Below are 18110 nucleotides of genomic sequence, written 5' to 3' on the forward strand. Positions count from 1 at the left end.
AAGCATGTTTAAAACACTTCCTCAAATTATTCTTTTCCATAAAGTTTTGCTTCAGTTGAAATGTGACTTTTTGCATTTTCCTCCTAATAGCTGATCCTGTCCTTGCTCCCCTCCTCTCTTCTCGTTGCTCATTCATCCCTGCTCAGGACAGGGCAACTGTCAGGGTCCAGGAACCAAACTCCAGGGAAACTCAGTGCCCAAATGATCAGGGGACAAACTTCAGAAAAGCTTCATTTCATCCTTAGACAAATGGAGAAACTATTAATGCCTCCAAAACCAAATGTTACCTGGGAAAATAATTCCTTGTCCTCTTTTGCTGTTTGTGCAGAGGTGAAATCTTCCTGCAAAGTAAGGAAATCACCTGCACCCAGCTGGGCTGACACAAGTAAATGCCTCCCAAATGTTGCTTTTCTGTCACCTCGGATTCCTGCAGCTCCACTTTCATTCCTCCTCCCTGCAAAGACCAAACCAGTGGATGTGCCTGGGCCTCAGCACAGACTCCCGTGGCATTTCATCCCCGTGCTGGTGCACAAGGAAACACAATCCATAACAGGCTCCATCCCAAGGTTAAACACTTGGCCAAGTCTTTGAGCAGCCCAGACACACAAGTCTGACCCAGTAACTGCCTCCAGCTCATGGTCCCATCCCAGGGCACTCCCAAGGAACATGGAATGGTTTCTCCTCCCACCACAACTCCATCCCAGCAAGAATCCAGGCCAGCAGGCAAGGGGCTGGATATGGAATGGCTCTTTTTTCAACACAAAAACCATCCCCAAGTCAGGTCCAGCTATGACTGCTCTCAGTGGTTACTCTTCTAAAATTTTCCTAATGCTAAGGTGTGCAAAGAAATAAAAAAAACAAAATGAAAAATAGTGCTAAAACATAGATATTGATATATCAGCAATATTTCTATTTAAATAGCAGCTCCCACTGTTGATCATTCTCCCAGGCAGAACTGATTTTTCAGCACTGGGTACAAATCAACCTTTCTTAATGCCTTTCTTAATCATGCTGGTATCAAAGATTACAAATATGAAACTACTTTCTTTGAGGCATTACATTTTCATTTTGGTTAGTGGGGAAAGAGATGGAGAGCTAAAGCTGAAATCCTGCTTAATTCTTGGAAACATCAGCATTTGTATTCATTTCTCTGACATTGTGATGTACCATTTGGAGTTGAAATAAATTATTTTTTCCAATTATTATCCCTGTGCTCGCAGAACAGCCTATTGAAAATATACAGTGGTTGTATTTTGCTTCCTAATGTATCCTAACATATGCCTACCTAATTAAAATAAAGCTTTATGTATCTAACCATGAGGATATTGGAAACATTTATAAATTCTCAAAATCTGCCTATACAGGGAAAAGATATTCCACTCTTGTTTAATATTCTTCCATTCCCCTGGTGTGACTTCAATGCTCAGACTCTGGGTGAACCGAATTCTAGGCTTAAGTGTCCCTTTAAAGTCAAATTGACACAGTAAATTAATTGATATAAATAGATCATATTTTTCCTGTGAGAATTTCTGTCAGACTAATGTTGTGTTCTATTATGGATAATTAAAGTGGTTCTAAATATCATGTATATTAAGGGGAAAGTTAATTTACTGTGAATTTTTAACTAAGGGTCGCTCTCAATATTACTTATATAAACATGCTAATGGCCTGAAAACTAATTTTTGGTAAAAAAAATATTAGGAAAACATATCTTCATCTTATTAGAATTCAAAGTCCAATTAAAAAACTACAAACCCAAGACAGTAAGCCAAGATCCAAGATTCCTTGTGGAACTGTCAGATTTGACAGCTGGAATGTTTTGATGTGTGGGCTTATTTAACATTCCTTTTGCTTTTTTTTAACATTTCCATTTCAGAGTTTCTGATCTTTCTCAGTGTTAATACAATCCAGGTGCTGCCTGTGCAGAAGCAGCCTTGGCAGAGTGCACAAGGGCATTTGGCAGTAACCTGGCCAGTTCAAACATCCTTACTCCCCAAAAGCTGTAGCATTCCCCGTGGCTTTTCTCCCCAGCTGTTTCTGGTCAGTCCCACGGCCAGCCCTGCAGGCAGTGGGAAGCAGTGCCTGAGCTCTCTGCACTCTGGGAGCAGCTCAGCTCCAGCCCCAGGAGAGCCCAGCAGGGCTCCAGCAGCCCTGGAGAACCTGGAGCTCTCAGTCCCTGCTGCTGCTCAGTGCCAGAGCTCTGCCTGGCCCCTGCTGGGACAGCCCTGCCACATCCCCTCCTGCCACTGCTGCCATGTCACTGCCTGGCAGGGATGGGCTGGGACACCCTGCCCCTGGAACAGGGACAAGCTCTGCTTTACCCACCTCAGCACGCAGCAAGGAGCCTTTGGGCACCTGGATGGCTCCTGGCTGCTGCCCCTGCCCCTGGAACAGGGACAAGCTCTGCTTTACCCACCTCAGCACGCAGCAAGGAGCCTTTGGGCACCTGGATGGCTCCTGGCTGCTGCCCCTGCCCCTGGAACAGGGACAAGCTCTGCTTTACCCACCTCAGCACGCAGCAAGGAGCCTTTGGGCACCTGGATGGCTCCTGGCTGCTGCCCCTGCCCCTGGAACAGGGACAAGCTCTGCTTTACCCACCTCAGCACGCAGCAAGGAGCCTTTGGGCACCTGGATGGCTCCCGGCTGCTGCTTCCTGCAGCCCCATGAGGTCTGATAAACTTCCATTAAAATGCATTTTATGATAAAAACCAAATCCTTTTCTTCTACTGCTTGGCCGTGTTCTCATCAGTGTGGCATTTATTTGTATTCTGGAGGAACAATTATCAAGCAAAGGTTAAAGGTCAATTAGCAAAGCAAGGTGAGAACAAAGCATGAGGTAAAAATGACTGAGTGTTCCATTTTCTCTCCCACTGCTGAGGGAAGCAGCTGCTCCCTCTGCCCTGGCTGTGGGGCACTGGTGCTCCTCTGCACACTGCAAGATCCTGCTTCACTTTTGTAGGGGAAAATTGCAACTCAGAACTAAAGCTTCTTAATTGTCTGGAAAATAACTAATTTTATCAATATAATTCAGTCGTGATTTTAACTATAATCCATAGAAGGCAGCGATTTCATACAATCACACCCTGAAAACATCAACAATTGGATTTATGGAGTGCATTATGGCTGTGCTCTGGACACATGCACAGAAGGACAAAGGACACCCAACTCCTAAATAAGGAAATAAAAACAGCACTTCCAACTCAGTTCAGTGCTGCTGCCAGTGGTAGGCAGGGCAGGAATACCCCAACAGGAGGGATGGGACAGAGCTGGGATGTGGGAGTCAGCCAGAAGTTTTATTTACAGAAATTAAGAAGTGGTACCATTGTCCCTAAGAGGACCGATTCTGAATGAAGCAGATTCAATAATTATGAAGTTAATTCAGTTCAGAAAATTGCAAATTCCAGAGGAGAACCAAACCCTGGGAGAAGCACCTGAAGCCTCCCTCATCTCACAGACATTCTCCTTTTTGAGCAATGAGAGGCTCTAGCATGATTTCCAGGAATTTAACAGCTCTCCAGAGAAAGTCACATGGGTATGACAGATCTGCCATGGCTCCTCTGTTCATCCATCCTAGTGAAAGGGAGACAGGTTCCTCAAGTGATGGATGCCAGATTAGGCTGTTCTGCATTTTTCTGAGTCTTCTAACGTGGGATTTGATGCTGAGGTTGAGGCATTTTTAAGACCAGGTGGAATCACTCAGTTTACACCTGCCACAAACCTGGACACCTGAACTGTTTTTCCTAACAAGCAAATATTTGTGAGCCAGGGCAATCCCATCTTTCTTCTGAAGTTAATGAAAACAGAATGGCAGGAAAACACTTAAAGAAGGCATGGTGTTTTGTGGCAGACAGCAGGGCTGTGCACATGCAAGAGGAGTTTTATCTCCAGACACAGTGCCCTAGCTCAGATGAAATAACAATGTCTGTCAAACCGCATGGCCACGGGCACTGGCTGCTGTTACTGTGCATTCCTGCAGATCCAGAGATGTTCCCTCTGCTCCAGGGCCCTTGCCTGAAAAAGGTCCCCAGGGTAAAGGAGCCATCCCCGTCAGAGCCAGGACACATTTCCCCCAGGCCACAGCAGCTCCCTTCACCTTCCTGGGGAACCCTGGGCTTTCACTCCTGTTGGAGTGAGGCCACAGCAGCAGATGCCTGATGGGTTTAATGGAACTGCAATGGCTGCACTCACGTTTATGAAATGGGAAAACTGGGAGGGAGAAGGGAAGGCAATGCATGACTTGTTCTGGGGTGTTGGGTGGATTTGTTTTCCTAATTCCAGTGCATTGATCACAGCAGGAATCCCTCATACCAAACAAGGACTCAGCACCACCCTGCAGGTCTGCCATTGTGCCTTCCTAAGCCTCACAAGCCCAGGGACTTCTGGCAGTCCAGCTGCACCAAAACCCAACATTGTCAAAGGCTCACACTCAGCCTGGGGTGGGTTAAAGCTGCCTGAATTCCAGGCTTGCTCTCCAGCAAGGAGGTTGGAATTGCTGGGAGAATCTGAACTTTTGGGAACAAAAGGATGTCATGTTTTGACCTCGTAGTCCAAGGCGTTAATGGCAGTTTCAGTTCCATTGTGGCTGTTCAGATTGGAGCACATAATCAATTGCTTTGGCAATGTATTTTTTTTTTAAATAATTAAATAATTATGGTTTTCAGGAAACAGGGAAAAGTGGTGCCTTGTAGCCTGGCCAGGTTCAACACAAATGTTGGTTTTGTGGGAAATGTACTTAAAGCTAAGATCTTTCAGCTCTGGAGTCTTGGGAAATGTGTAGCTCATGTGCTAGATACCCCAAAGATTTTCCTGCTGATCCTTAAAAAAGCTTTTTCATCTTCACAAAATTGAGTGCCTAATCTTTTAGGCTATCCAGAGTCAGTTCTAACCCCAGAGAATAATGAAGAACAGAAAAGCCCAAACCACAACCCCACAAAAATCACTCAAACATTCACTTGCACAAAATTACAAGGCTTACAGTGCTTTGGAAGGATCTTGCTCAATGGCTGCAGCACCTCAGAGTGTGTAGAAGTGGTGAGTTACCTTTTCCAAGCAGCTGGCAGCTCTTGGAGCCACATCCTCCTTGCTGTCTCTGTCAGGAGCACGAGGACTGCCAGGAGCAGCTGCTTTGGGCAGCCTGGCTCTCCTCAGCCCAAGGGCAAAGGAGCCAGCAGAGCCCAGCATCACCACAGACACTGCAGAGGAATAACAGGAACAGGCAATTTCATTCTTTTCTCCCCTGCTCCTGTCCAAGCTGCCTCATTTCTAACATCCTGGTGGAGTTTGACCCCCACAACCCTCCCCTCACTGAACAAGAGTCACCTTTTCTGTCTCACACTGCAGATGTTAACTGCAGCCTTGTTCTCTTCACTCCTCTTGTTTCCTTCTTGAGCATCACACCAAGAGGAAGCCCAGCACAGAAGAATCAATGTTGAGAATGAAGTGTCTACACTAAGAAATTCTCCTGCTCTTTTCAGGAAGAGAAATTTTTTGCCAATGCCTTGGCAACATTTTCTCCCTTGTTTCTCTATTCTGCCACATCAGTTCATCAAGCACACGTGGTGGAGCTCACCACAGCGTGGAGCTGGGGATGCAGAGCCTCACTATTTTCTAATCAGGTGAAAAGGTTGACAGCCCCTTTCAAAACCTAATTAGCACAGCCATTTATTGCCAGGCAAATTTGCACTGGCACAAGTGAATGTTTTATGGGGCTCTGGCTGCAGGCCACCCCGAGGTTCTCCATCACTGCAGGCATTTCCCACCCATCTTTCCTTAATAAGCTTGTGCTGTTGTCTAGAATGAGTGCTTAGCCAGGATGCTCCACTTGATTTATTCTCCAGCTGCCACTTCAGCAGAGGAGAATGAAGTTTATCCTCTTCCTGCTCCTTCTTTTCTCCTCCAAAAATGCCATGGGACATGGCTGCCTCACCTGGGAACACTAGAGCTGCCCAAGGCAGTGCTGTCACCTCCCTATGTCACCTGCCTGTGTCCTGATCCTGCCAGCTGGGAGGGAAGTGTTTCTTCCCTGGCAGCTCTCTGCTCTCTGCCAGCCTCAGTGGCTGCAGGAATTCCCATCCTCAATTCCCTCCTCAGCATCCCTTGCTCCTGGTGTGCTGTTGCAGATGTTTGAGGAGATTCATCAGGGTCCTGTGCCAGAAGCCAAACTTCTCTGGAACATTTTCCAGCTGGCCCCAAGAGCAAGTTATGGGAGCCCTTCTTTAAAGCTCCTGAGAATCAAGAGAGCCCAAACCAGGCTTAATTAAACTGTTAAGCTTCCATTCACATCACTGCCTGCAGCTGCAGGATAATGCTCTGGAGTTGCTTATTATTTCCCCCCTCCATATTTTTCTCTTTATAAACACAGTGCCATGGGGCTGTTCCTTGTTTCATTTGGAGATGCACTGATGTGAAGCAAGGGCTCAGTCTGATCAGAAATTGCTCCAAGTTATCCAGAGCTCAGTGGCACACACTCCATTGCCTGTCTCCTTCCCCTGGCTGATGACTGCCCTGTGATAAGTGGAGGAGTGGCTGTGGTTATGTCACTGCTTTTTGTTGTTGTGGTTGTTTATATTTGTCTATGTCTTATCATCATTATGTACTTGATGATAAAAGAGGACACCAACAACAAAAGCCCCTGAGACCCTGAAAACTCAGGAACAAAGACACACACTCTAGTTCCTGGTGTCTGACCAGTAAGAAACTCTTGCTAAGGTGGCCTTTTTAAAGATAATATTTCATGCAATTAAATGAATTCAAATTATTTCTTGTGAGTTCCAAAAAAAAAAAGTTCTGGACATGCCAACATAACGGCAAACTACACCAGCTTCTATTACTCATGTTTAAGGAAGACATTTCCTTGACAAAAAGGATTTGCTCCAGAACTGAGAGCATGAGTTGGAAATGCAGCTTCTCTTCCTCCTGGAGACACAGCAGGAGATCCCATGGGAAGCCACCTGCCCTCAGGCACCTGTCACTGAAGCACTGATATAAAGGATTTATAAAATTGCACTTGGAACAGCCCAGACCCTGTAAGGAGGTGTTCCCTGTAAGGAAATTCAGCTGTACAATCAACTCACTCCATAGCTAAAAACTGCTCCATCTAAGCCTCACAGCTCCTTAAAACCTTTTAAAAAGTGGAAGACTTTTATTCTTTCAGGATGAGACAGATTATTTCTGCTTCTTCCTTGGTTTGTCACTCTGAAATTCAGCTGTACAATCAACTCACCCCATAACTAAAAACCAGCTCCATCCAAGCTTTACAGCTCCTTAAAACCTCGAGGAACACTTTTATTCTTTCAGGATGAGATAGATTATTTCTGCTTCTTCCTTGGTTTGTCACTCTGCTACCAGCAGGCAGCATTCTGACTTGGTACAAGACAAGCAGCACTGTCAATGTGCTGTTAGAAGGCCAATAAACAAGGAGGTAATTGTGGCAAAGATCCTCTGCCTCCAGGAATTAATTCCATTCTCCCCTTCAACCTCTGATCTCACAGGTCAGTGTCAGGAAATCCTTTCCAAAGAGTTTCCCAACCATCAGCCTGGCAGAGCTCTGGATCTGTGTCATTTTGTGGCTTCCCAGAGCCAGAACTAAATGTCTTTTCTTGCCCAGTCCCTGCAAACACCCACCCAGAATTTCCCAGCTTGCCAACGCCTCAGTGCCACAGGCAAGGGACAGGAGGCTTAAGGCAGAGCTCCTGCCTCTGGGGCCACGTCCCCACCCAAGGCAAGGCCCAGGCTCCTGCTCCACAGGCAGGAGCCAGCCTGAAGGATGAGGAAGCCTTGAAGGAGCCCTGTAACTCCAGCAGCGAGCCTGAGCTGCCAAGGCTTCATTCCCAACTCCATCTTTGCTCCTCCTGCTCCAGGGGTATTCCACTGAAGTTAGACCCTGTCACATCCTTCTCTCTCACCCTGACACGCAGAGTTCAGTGAAATAAGAGAGGTTCTGGGTTCCTGCAAACCTGCAGGGAGAGCACACACGTGTAATTTCTTTTGTGTGTTATTAAAAAAGTTTAACTCCAGGAAGAACTCAGGTCTGCGACCTTTAAACGTTCTTCTCTGACATGAAAATTCAGCAATACACAGCATGGGGATATTTGGCATGAAAGCAGAATGGCCACAGATTTAATTAAAATGTAAGTTATTGTTAGCAAGAAAGGTCATGCTAAGAAAATGTAATTTCAGGAGTATATTAGCAACAACACTCCACTGTTGTTTGCATGTGAAATATAGATTTTGTACTTGACATTTAGAAAGGAAATTGGAACTCTTTCTAATGGATGCTTGAACACTTTTGTGTTCTTGTGCTGCTTTTGTTCACGTTTTTGTGTAATTGGCTGGATCTTACCTACAACAGGAGTTACATTTTATTCTCTATGCCTGAATGCCCAGCTGATCTGGGAATTAGCTCACAAAAGCTGATATAAATTGGAATAGAAAGCAAACTGCAGCGTAATCCTTACATGGCTACAGCTTCACAGGAGCTCAGAGCTGCACAAGAACTCCTCATTTTGGGGCGGTTCATCGCCCACCTTCCCCAGGAGCATTTGGGGTTTTAACACCCCTCAGGCAGAGATTTCCCTGTGACCAAGAGCCCATTTTGTTCACGGAGGTGCCTGTGGAGAGGAGGCAAAGCTTTTCCCTGGAGAGGTTGCCTGGTTTATGATCTGCTAACGACAGGAAGATGTCACACAGAACAGCCTGACCCCGGGAAAGTGGGAGGTGAAGGCAGCAGGCACCGGCTCAGCTGAAAGCATTGGTTTGGAACCTGTCACTGCAGCGGGGGCACCTTGAAGGAACACCCCAAATACAGGCACGCTCTGCTGCTGACTGCAGAGAGGGGCCTGCTCACTCACAAGAGGTTTTTACTGATTCCTGCACCCCCAGTCCTGCAGGAGCAACACCAGAGTGAATGGTTCTGCACAAAGGCACCTTCTGCTTTATCCACACCCTCCAGGGCACTGCAGATCACAATAATAATAATAATAATAATAATAATAATAATAATAATAATAATCCCCAAAAAAATTATAAAAAGTATACTAAGTGATTATCAACAGCAGAATGACCCTTAATAAAATGTTCTAACACTTGGGAAAAAAAGCAATACACGCTGAATATTCACTGTGAGGTGAGTGCATCCAGAAATAGCAAATGTTCTGAGGCCCAAAGAATACTGGCTGTGCCTAACAGGGAATGAGGGGAAATGGCACAGCTGTACTTCATTTATTACCAAATAGTAAATGAGCAGTGAAACACAAGGTTCTGTGTGAAGGAAGGGAGGCCTTTGAGTGCTGCCCCGAATGTGCACTGCTGCAGGGGGATGCTGCCAGCAGCACCAGAGCCTGGCACAGACTGACACCTGGCCAAGGCAGAGGGGAGAGGGAATGCTGCCGGCCCCTGAGCATGGACAGTGTTCCCTGCTTTGGGATGGACATGCAAATACAGCATTTTAACCCCACTGAAAGCAAGGAAAAAGGCTCAGCAGACCCACTGGAGTCTGTTTCTGCTGCTTGCGCAAGGGGTCCGTGCTGCAGGTGCAGAATTGCCCAAAGCCATCACTTCCAGACAAAACCAGGCACTTGCACTACTTGCTTCCTTCCTTCACCTCAGCAGAAACCTTGCATTTTCTTTTTCCCAAAAGGAGGGAAAACTGCTGGCAGCAACTCCCTTGGGACTGAGCTGATTAACTGAGCAGCATCCTAAAGGAGAAGGTCAGACAGGGAATTTTCTATTGTGGAGCAATTGCCATTGGAAAGTAATCTTGTTTATTAAATGGCCTTTTATCTTCTCTGGAGGGTTCCCTGACACAAGATAATGGAATTTGCTCAGTCTTTAGTGTTTAAAACAATAATCATACCCAGAAAAGCAAGCACTTACTGTGTCATTAAACCAAGTTAGGGAGGGCTGACTTGAGGAGTTCTTGATGCCTTACAAAGCTTTTTATCATTTCAATTAACATTGCCAAATGTTTTGGCTTATATTGCAGGCATAAATGAAGTTTTACAGGCTTGCTAGGTGTGTTCATGTCCTCATTAATTTTAGCTACTGAGCTTAGTTGCACACAGAAATCTCAGGAACAGCTGACAAAGGGCAGGGCCATGAAAAGCCATTTAGGTGCCTCCACCAGGGAAATTTGCTCGAAGGCACCTGCAATGCAGGGCCTGCACACCTTGTTTGCCTGCTAACTTCATCATTTCTAAATGCCAGTTTAAAAGTTCTGCTGCTCCTTCTCCCTGTGCTCTGACAAAGGAACAATGACCCTCACAAACCCACGTTCCTGTTTCCTCATTCCATGTGACAGCTGAACCAAAAATGCCTCTTCCCAACGCCCAGTCCATCTATTTTTCCCATGGAGCAGAGCCTGTGAGCAGATTTAGGGTGTTGGCTCTTTGTTCATCACTGCCTCTGCAGGGGCAGATTTAGACCAGGCTGAGCCAGGCAGAGCCATCAGAGCTCCTGCAATTCCCTGAGCAGGAGAAGCTCCTCCCTCGGACACTCCCGACCCGCTCCAGGCTCTCTCTGTCCTCCTGCCCTTCCCATCCCTGAGGAGATGCAGGAACCCTCCTGCCCTGTGCCCCCTGCACTCCAGGGAGGATGCAGAGACTGAACAGCCTGGCCAGCCCCATGCCAGGCTGGGAACCAGCCCTGTTCCTCAGGCCCTGCCTTGTTCCTTCTCGTTGTTCCCATGGATTCACTGCCAAGAGCAAGATCCTGGCTTCTGAACAAGGAGCTGTGCTGGCCTTCTCCTAACGAGTGCATAACAGTGAGTGTCTCCCAGCAAAGGCCCCGGTGATGGGGCACTGCTGGGGGCTAAAGCTCTGCTCACAGGGCCCTCCTAAAGCAGAGCACTCATTTAATTCTCCAAATCAAATATTCATGGTTTTCTGAAAATTCTTTTTCTACTCAGGATCATTAACTTTTCACACAAAAAGAGTTAGTTTTTGTTTCTTTTGGAGAAAAAAAAAATATAGATATTGTGCTCCCCTTCGAAAAATTTTAAAAAGAAATTTATTGTTTGTTTCTATTGGAGAAAAAAAAAATAGATATTGTGCTTCCCCTTGAAAAATTTAAAAAATAAAAAAAAAAACCCAGCAAAATTTAAAATTTAAGCACCTTCGAAAAATTTTAAAAAGAAAAAAAAGCGCAAAAATAAATTTAAGCAAAAGCTAAAATTCCAAAATCATTCCTGTTCAGACAATAAAAGCCTTTGCATTCATTAAAAGCTAAACTTGTTTCTTACAATTACAACCTTAACAACAGAAAGTCAGGTTTAAAACACCCTTGGGAAAATCCTGAACATTTTGAAAATTTTAAAATACTCATTTTAACTGCATTGAGAAGTTAATATGAAATTTTCTCCCACATACATACATACATATTATATATATATGTGTGTGTGTGTGTGTGTGTGTTAACAGAAGGCCATTCTCAGAAGGAACACTTCCCTTTAATAATGCCTCGTTTACAGCGCTCATAACCAGCTGAGGATTCCCTAACCCATCTCAGCAGTTCCTTCCAGGGCAGTGTCACCCCCAGCTGTCACCTGCACAGCCCAACCCGAGGCACACGCAGCAGACCACGGCCAAGGCTCTGCTCTCCCTGCTGGCTCTGCTGTCACTCCATTACCACAGCCAAGAGCAAACGTGCCCAGCAGCCTGCAGCTGCCCGTGCTGAGGGCACAGCAGCAGTGGCAGCATCCTGATCCACAGCCCTGCCAGCAGCAGGCATGCCCTGTCCTGCTGGCCCACAGCTGCTGCTTTCTGTCCCTGCCTCCCCAGCTGGAAATCAGTCCCGGGCTGGATGTGCACAGCCTCAGCCAGGAATGGCACAGACTAGGTTCCTCTTGCTGAAATAAGGAATGGTGATTTTGAATTAAAGGACAGTAGCTTGGATGTTCTGTCACCAAAGACTAGATTTTTGATGGATCCAGTTTTTCAGAATAGTTCATTTTATATTTACTCTGTTTTGCAGGTAATTAAGAGCACATTTACAGAGCAAAGCCCCTAAAAATTCCTGCAGTAAGAGATCCAGGTCAGCCCTATCCAGAGGGTTGTTTTGCTGTACTGAGAGAGGTTTTTCCCTACATCTTTCCAATATGTACACCAGCAATAAATATAACCACCACTGATGAACCAGGCAGAACATCTGAAATGTGAGTACAGTATGTGGCTGTACAACAGTATAATGCAAGAGTTAGCACAGGTAATAAAAGAGTGATTCTCTCCTGTTTCCTGTGGTAGCATGAAAGAACATAAAGATCTGTCAAGAAATAATCAGAATAAGCCACTCTGGATAAGAGAACCAATTGTTCCGCATTTACAAGCTTCTCTAAGTTTCTGGTTTTGTAGGGACTTCAGGTACTACATGTGAGAATTAGATTTATCAAGACAAGATGTCTAAGCTCCTTTCCAGGGAATTCAATTAAGAAATTTCAGTACAAATCAACACAGAAAATGTTATTTTAATTATTAAAGCCACCTTGCATATAAATCTTCTGTTTCTGACATGTCATTTTTCATCTCCTCCAAGGCTGGAAATGGATGAAGGGGCAGAGGAGCAGCTGCAGGCTGGGCAAGGGGCTCCCTCTCACACCCTGGCAGGATTCACTTGGGGCAGAGGAAAACAAGGTGCTGGCACTGGGCCTGATCAGGAATGAACTACAGCACACAGGATCTTGGTATTTATTATCTAACCCTGCTGGGAGGTTTCTTTTAAGGACACACAAACATCCTGAGGTCTGTGGCACATCCTGTAACAACACCAAAGCCAATGTGGCAGGTTGGTTGTTGCCTCATTGTTCAGGGCATTGCCCACCACACAAAGGTTTTTTCTCTTAGCCCCTAAAATTCTCAAATGTTGGGAAACCAGCGAGAACTGAAAGTGATTTCAGACTTCTTTCCCAGGACAACAAGGCCAGGAGAGGAGAGATTTATTGTAATTTATGTATAAAACAAACATGATTTACAAGCAGCTACAGGCTGACTCTGACAACTTGACAGGAGCTATGCAGACACCTAAATGTGTGTATTTAGCTCTGCCATAGCAGGCAAGGAGAAAAACATATTATTTACCCATATTTTTAAACATTTGGGCTTTAATCACTGCAAATTAGATCTAAGGAGATTTCCTTTTGCTCAATGAACTTAGTGTCTGGCAAGTGATGGAGGACCTCCGTGGGGAAGGCAAGATATAATCAATGCTTTTTTTGAAACCAGGTTTGAAAAAAAATTCAGACACCCAAAAAAATAATCCTTATTAGGGAAAAGAAAAAAAAAAAGGCAAGAAAATTAACCTGAAGGAAAATGAAAAGTGATTCAGAAAAATTAGAATGACAACAATGAACTCAGCAGTGATGTAGTTATTGTTTCACACTCCAAATGCCTTTGGAAAATTTTCAGTTGAATGTCTCTTTTTTTTTATACACCTTTTTACTCTGAAAACCTACTGACCTCTCCATAGTTCTCTCCATTTTTGTTTTCCTACTAAGCTACAGGCAATTAATTTCACTTTGCAAAGTCAGCCCTGTCTCCCCCTGAATAAAATGAAAGCCTCCATTCCACGTGCACCAGACAATGCTTTTCACAGTTCTAAAACATTTGCAGGAGCTGTGTGATTTAACATTTTAATGGACAGTGAAGGGTGGATATGTAAATATTCATTCTTGCCTTCCTTCCATGTATTCTGCAGTTGCACAATTAAGTGTCATGTATCAAACTGATATAAAGGGAATGTTTCTTTCTCTGCCTGTACAAGAACCAGCAGTTAAGTACTTGTGGCTTTTTCCAGGTTGGAGCATTTCTCTGTACTTTCCCTCAGTATGTACTTTGGGGGTTTTGGTTGGTTTTTTTAAATGGTAATGTAATAACACTTGATTAAAAACAAACAAAACTGATCAGCCAGAAGCTCCTCTGAAATCCCAGAGGCAATTCTCACCATTTGCTTTCCTGCTAGCAAGCCCTGGTGGCTCTTGGCACCTGCCATGTGCTTTCAGAAAAACCTGCCCTCCTGCTCTCCTCAGGAGCGGCATTTCCATTGGCTGTGCTTCCTCATAAGGAAAAGCTGGCATATTTGGAAGTTTCTACTTGGATTAGAAATTTGCCTTTAAGAGCTGTGAGGTTTCTTGCTGCCCGCTCAGCAACAGTTTTGACACTGAAGTTGTAAGAACTGCAGGGGGTTCCAAGGACAGCCACTCTGCACAACAGCACAAACCCACAGGAGTGTTTATTCCTGCCTCTCAAAGCCAGCCAGGCTTCACTGCCATGGACTCAGGAATTTCCTGCAGGCCAGCATCCCTCTCTGTGCAGTGTGCTCCTCTGCTGTGTCCAGTGACTCCAGCTGCTGCAGGAATAATTCCCTTATCCCCCCTGTCCATTGCAGCAGAGCAGGGAAATGACAAAGTGTGACCTGTCCATGGAAAGCAGGGCAGGGAAGGATGGAGCTGCTCTCCTTCCCACTGGGCAGGCTCTTCCCAGCCCTGAGTGTGCCACGGGGCCCTGCCAGCTGCTCAGGGCTGGGGAAGGTGCCCAGGATCCACACAAAGCCCCCACTGACACTGAGGCTCCACACTGCCTCATCTCACCAGCACTTGTTCCTGTTCTCCTCTCTTCCCCCTCTTGCAATAAATGCAATAGCTCAGTTCACTGCAGAGAGGCCACAAATGAATGGCTCTTTCCCAAGAGTCCATTTCTATCCAGAGCAAGCTGTTAGCCCAGGCCTGGGCAGCCAGGGCAAGGAGGCACAGTCAGTGCTGTGCCATGGCTGCGCTCCCTAGGTTAGCCCAGGCCTGGGCAAGCCAGTGCTGTGCCATGGCTGCGCTCCCTAAGGACACTGGCAATGTCATGGCAGCCTGGGAAAGAGGCAGCAAAACCAGCTGAGTGACACTTCTGACAGGAGGAGACAAAGAAATGGCTCCTTGGCCTGAAAGGCAAAGCTTTCCAGGTAAACTCAGGCTTAGAGAGAGAAAAGTGAAGGGCAGGAGCCAGGGTGGAAAATGCCAGCTGTGCCTCTTCCAGCAGCCTGGACTGAGCATCTTACTCAAGGAGTTCCACTAAAATTCCTGTTGGAAGTTGATTCTTCCAATTCCTGTTATGAGAACTTAGCCTACCTAACTAAACAGTGGCTGTGTACCATCCAGGAATAAACATTTCAGCAAAATGCAAACCACACACCAAAATGAATTTCTGAATCAAATACGAGGGCAGAAGTGCTGTTAAGTTGAAAGTGGCTCCTTGGCCTGAAAGGCAAAGCTTTCCAGGTAAACTCAGGCTTAGAGAGAGAAAAGTGAAGGGCAGGAGCCAGGGTGGAAAATGCCAGCTGTGCCTCTTCCAGCAGCCTGGACTGAGCATCTTACTCAAGGAGTTCCACTAAAATTCCTGCTGGAAGTTCATTCTTCCCATTCCTATTGTGAGAACTTAGCCTACCTAACTAAACAGTGGCTGTGTACCATCTGGGAATAAATATTTCAGCAAAATGCAAACCACACACAAAAATGAATTTCTGAATCACATACTGAGGGCAGAAGTGCTGTTAAGTTGAAAGTCATTATGTGTTGGCATTTGCCTTGATGAACTGCCTTCAAACCCACTGAGTCCTCTGGCCAGGATTCTCATTTCTTGGGGAAATGTTGGAGTCCTGTACCCATGACCCAGAGCATAAAATCAGCTCAGTTTTCCTCTCTTTTGCCACAATTCATACTGTGACAATTGGAGCTGCCACACAGATATTCATTACAAATCTTATTGTCAAAAGACAACTTTTCCCTTATTTCCCTTTCCCCTTTCTCTCCTGTGACTGATGAAGCAAAATCAGAAATCCAAGCCACAAGAACAGTCACAAGTTTAAGGAAGAAAACATCCAGTTCAAATGTCTGTTTGCCAATCACAGCAATGTGTCCATTTTTCTTTACAAACATTAAATCAAGAGTTCTTCAATCTTGCCACTTCCTACATAGATACTCCTCACTCAGTGACTGCCACTTTTGCTTCTAAGTAAACTGTGAAGATTTATGAAGGCAGGCTCAGGAAAATACATTTCCACAGGCCTATTCATTTCTTTCATCTAAAATCAAATGTCCCCCGTTTTTGTATCTGAAACACACCTCTACCATCACAAAGCTGCTTGAGGAGCTTTTTCCCAGCCAGGGCAATCTGGCATCCAATGATCTCTGCAAGCTGCACATTTAATTAGTCTGAGAAGCTCATTAAGGTACCTGGAATATTAAGATGACAGCACTGTTCTAGGCAGCCCAGTGCACACTGTAACAGGGCAGATGGCACAGGCTGCTGCCACCTGGGCTGCTTTGCCACCTTGCTGACAAACACTCAGCAGCACAACTGTAAGATCTTGCTGACAGACACAAACACTCAGCAGCACAACTGTAAGATACACAATCATAAAAAGGGTCTCAAAATAAAATAGCTATCAGATCTTCTGCTTTCTGGATGCCTGGTGGTTCACCAAGAGGCATTTTGTGTTCAGTCACTGGGTGTGAAACAGGAGAAGCCCAGGCTGAGGCTCTGTTGCTGGTTCTTTAAAAGCCACCCAGGATTTTCTGCCCCCTCTGCTGAGGAGCCGAGCGCCCTTGGCCTCCTGGGGCAGCGCCAGCGCCGGCTCTGGGGTTCAGGAGGAGCTTTATTAACTTCATTCCCCCTCACCTCAACCCTCAGGTGCCACATTCACTTCTGCTCCTCACCAGTCCAGGCTCAGAGCACACCCAGAGCTCAGGGATCTGATTAGAAATGGACAAGCTTTAGGATGCTGCAGTCTGCGGCTGCTTTCACCTCCCTGCCAGCACTGATGAGCGGGGAGCTCCCTCTCCTGCCCAGCAAACTGCAAGGTGTTTTCAGGGTCTGCCCAAAATCATAGCCAGTGTGGAGATAAATGGCCCTGAAGGTGTTTGTGGGAAATGGAGTTCTGTTTGCACACCTGGGTAGGAAGGTGAACACCAGCACAGCATCAACTCCCAGCAGAGGGAGAGGAGAATGGGAGCATTTGTGTCACAACAAGCTTCTAAACACAATCTCTGCCATTGAACATTTCTCCAATGCCTAAACCCTTTACAGCCAAAATGAAAAACATTTCCTCATCAAATCTTCTCCGAATTTCCAAGAGACCCCATTTCCTTTTCATTCGCTGCCAGCTAAAGTAACAGAAAAATAATTCAGGAATGCTTCAGCTGCCAGGACCAGGTCAGGTCTCACACCCTGGTTTGGTGCAGAACCTGATGAAGGGCCTTGCCAAAGAGGGAGGAAAAACTGGGCTCAGATTCCTGGGATAAATTTCCTATCATCCAGGTTGCCGCTGCAGAGATGAAATGGAGCATGGCTCTCACAGAGAACTAGTGCAGTCAAATGTTTCTCCCCTGCACCACTGCCCTTATCTAGTGAAATGATGATTTGTAGTTGAACTTTTAAAACCTATTCACATAATTCCACATGAAATCGTTCCAGAAGCTGGGACTGCTGCAGGCAGCCTTGTCAGAGAGTGAACTGCAAGCTTTAGTGCTGCAGTGCTTGGGGTTATTTGTCATTATTGAAATCAGCCTGGACGCCTTCCACTGATCAATGCAGGAAATTAATTTCTTGCATTTCCTGGCATAAATGTCTCATCAGCACTGACTCTGTCATGCCAGGCCCCAAAAGGGCAAAGCAGGCCAGCCCATGCACAGTGACAGATTTGCAGGGACTGGCAGGCAGTGGAAACGTGTTTGAGAAAGCTGCATTTCCACTAAACTCTCAGTGTGTATACGTGTGTGTGTGCACATTTATTTATTTCTTTATTTCTCTGTGCTGGCATCCCCTCTCCTGGTGTTAATGCCACATGTTCACTTGCTCAGCTGCACCTTTCACCCCCAGGGCAGAGGCTGGGCTCAGCAGACCTCAGCTCTTCTGTTATCCAGTGCTGCTTCTCACCAGGCACAGCTTCCCTGCCCTCTGGGCCAGACACTGTCCTGCAGGGAGGAATGCCTTACACAGGACACTGATGGCACCTGGGAGAAAAAGAATGGTGTGCTTTTCTTCCCTCAAAAGAAATGGAACAGCTCACAGCACAGCACAACAGTTTCTAAGCTTAAGACAAAAAATGCTTTAAAAACACCCCATTACTCCAGTTTTCCA

Source organism: Onychostruthus taczanowskii, unplaced genomic scaffold (assembly GCF_017590055.1).
Source record: "Onychostruthus taczanowskii isolate IOZ18803 unplaced genomic scaffold, ASM1759005v1 scaffold131, whole genome shotgun sequence".
In the NCBI taxonomy this organism is placed as follows: Eukaryota; Metazoa; Chordata; class Aves; order Passeriformes; family Passeridae; genus Onychostruthus; species Onychostruthus taczanowskii.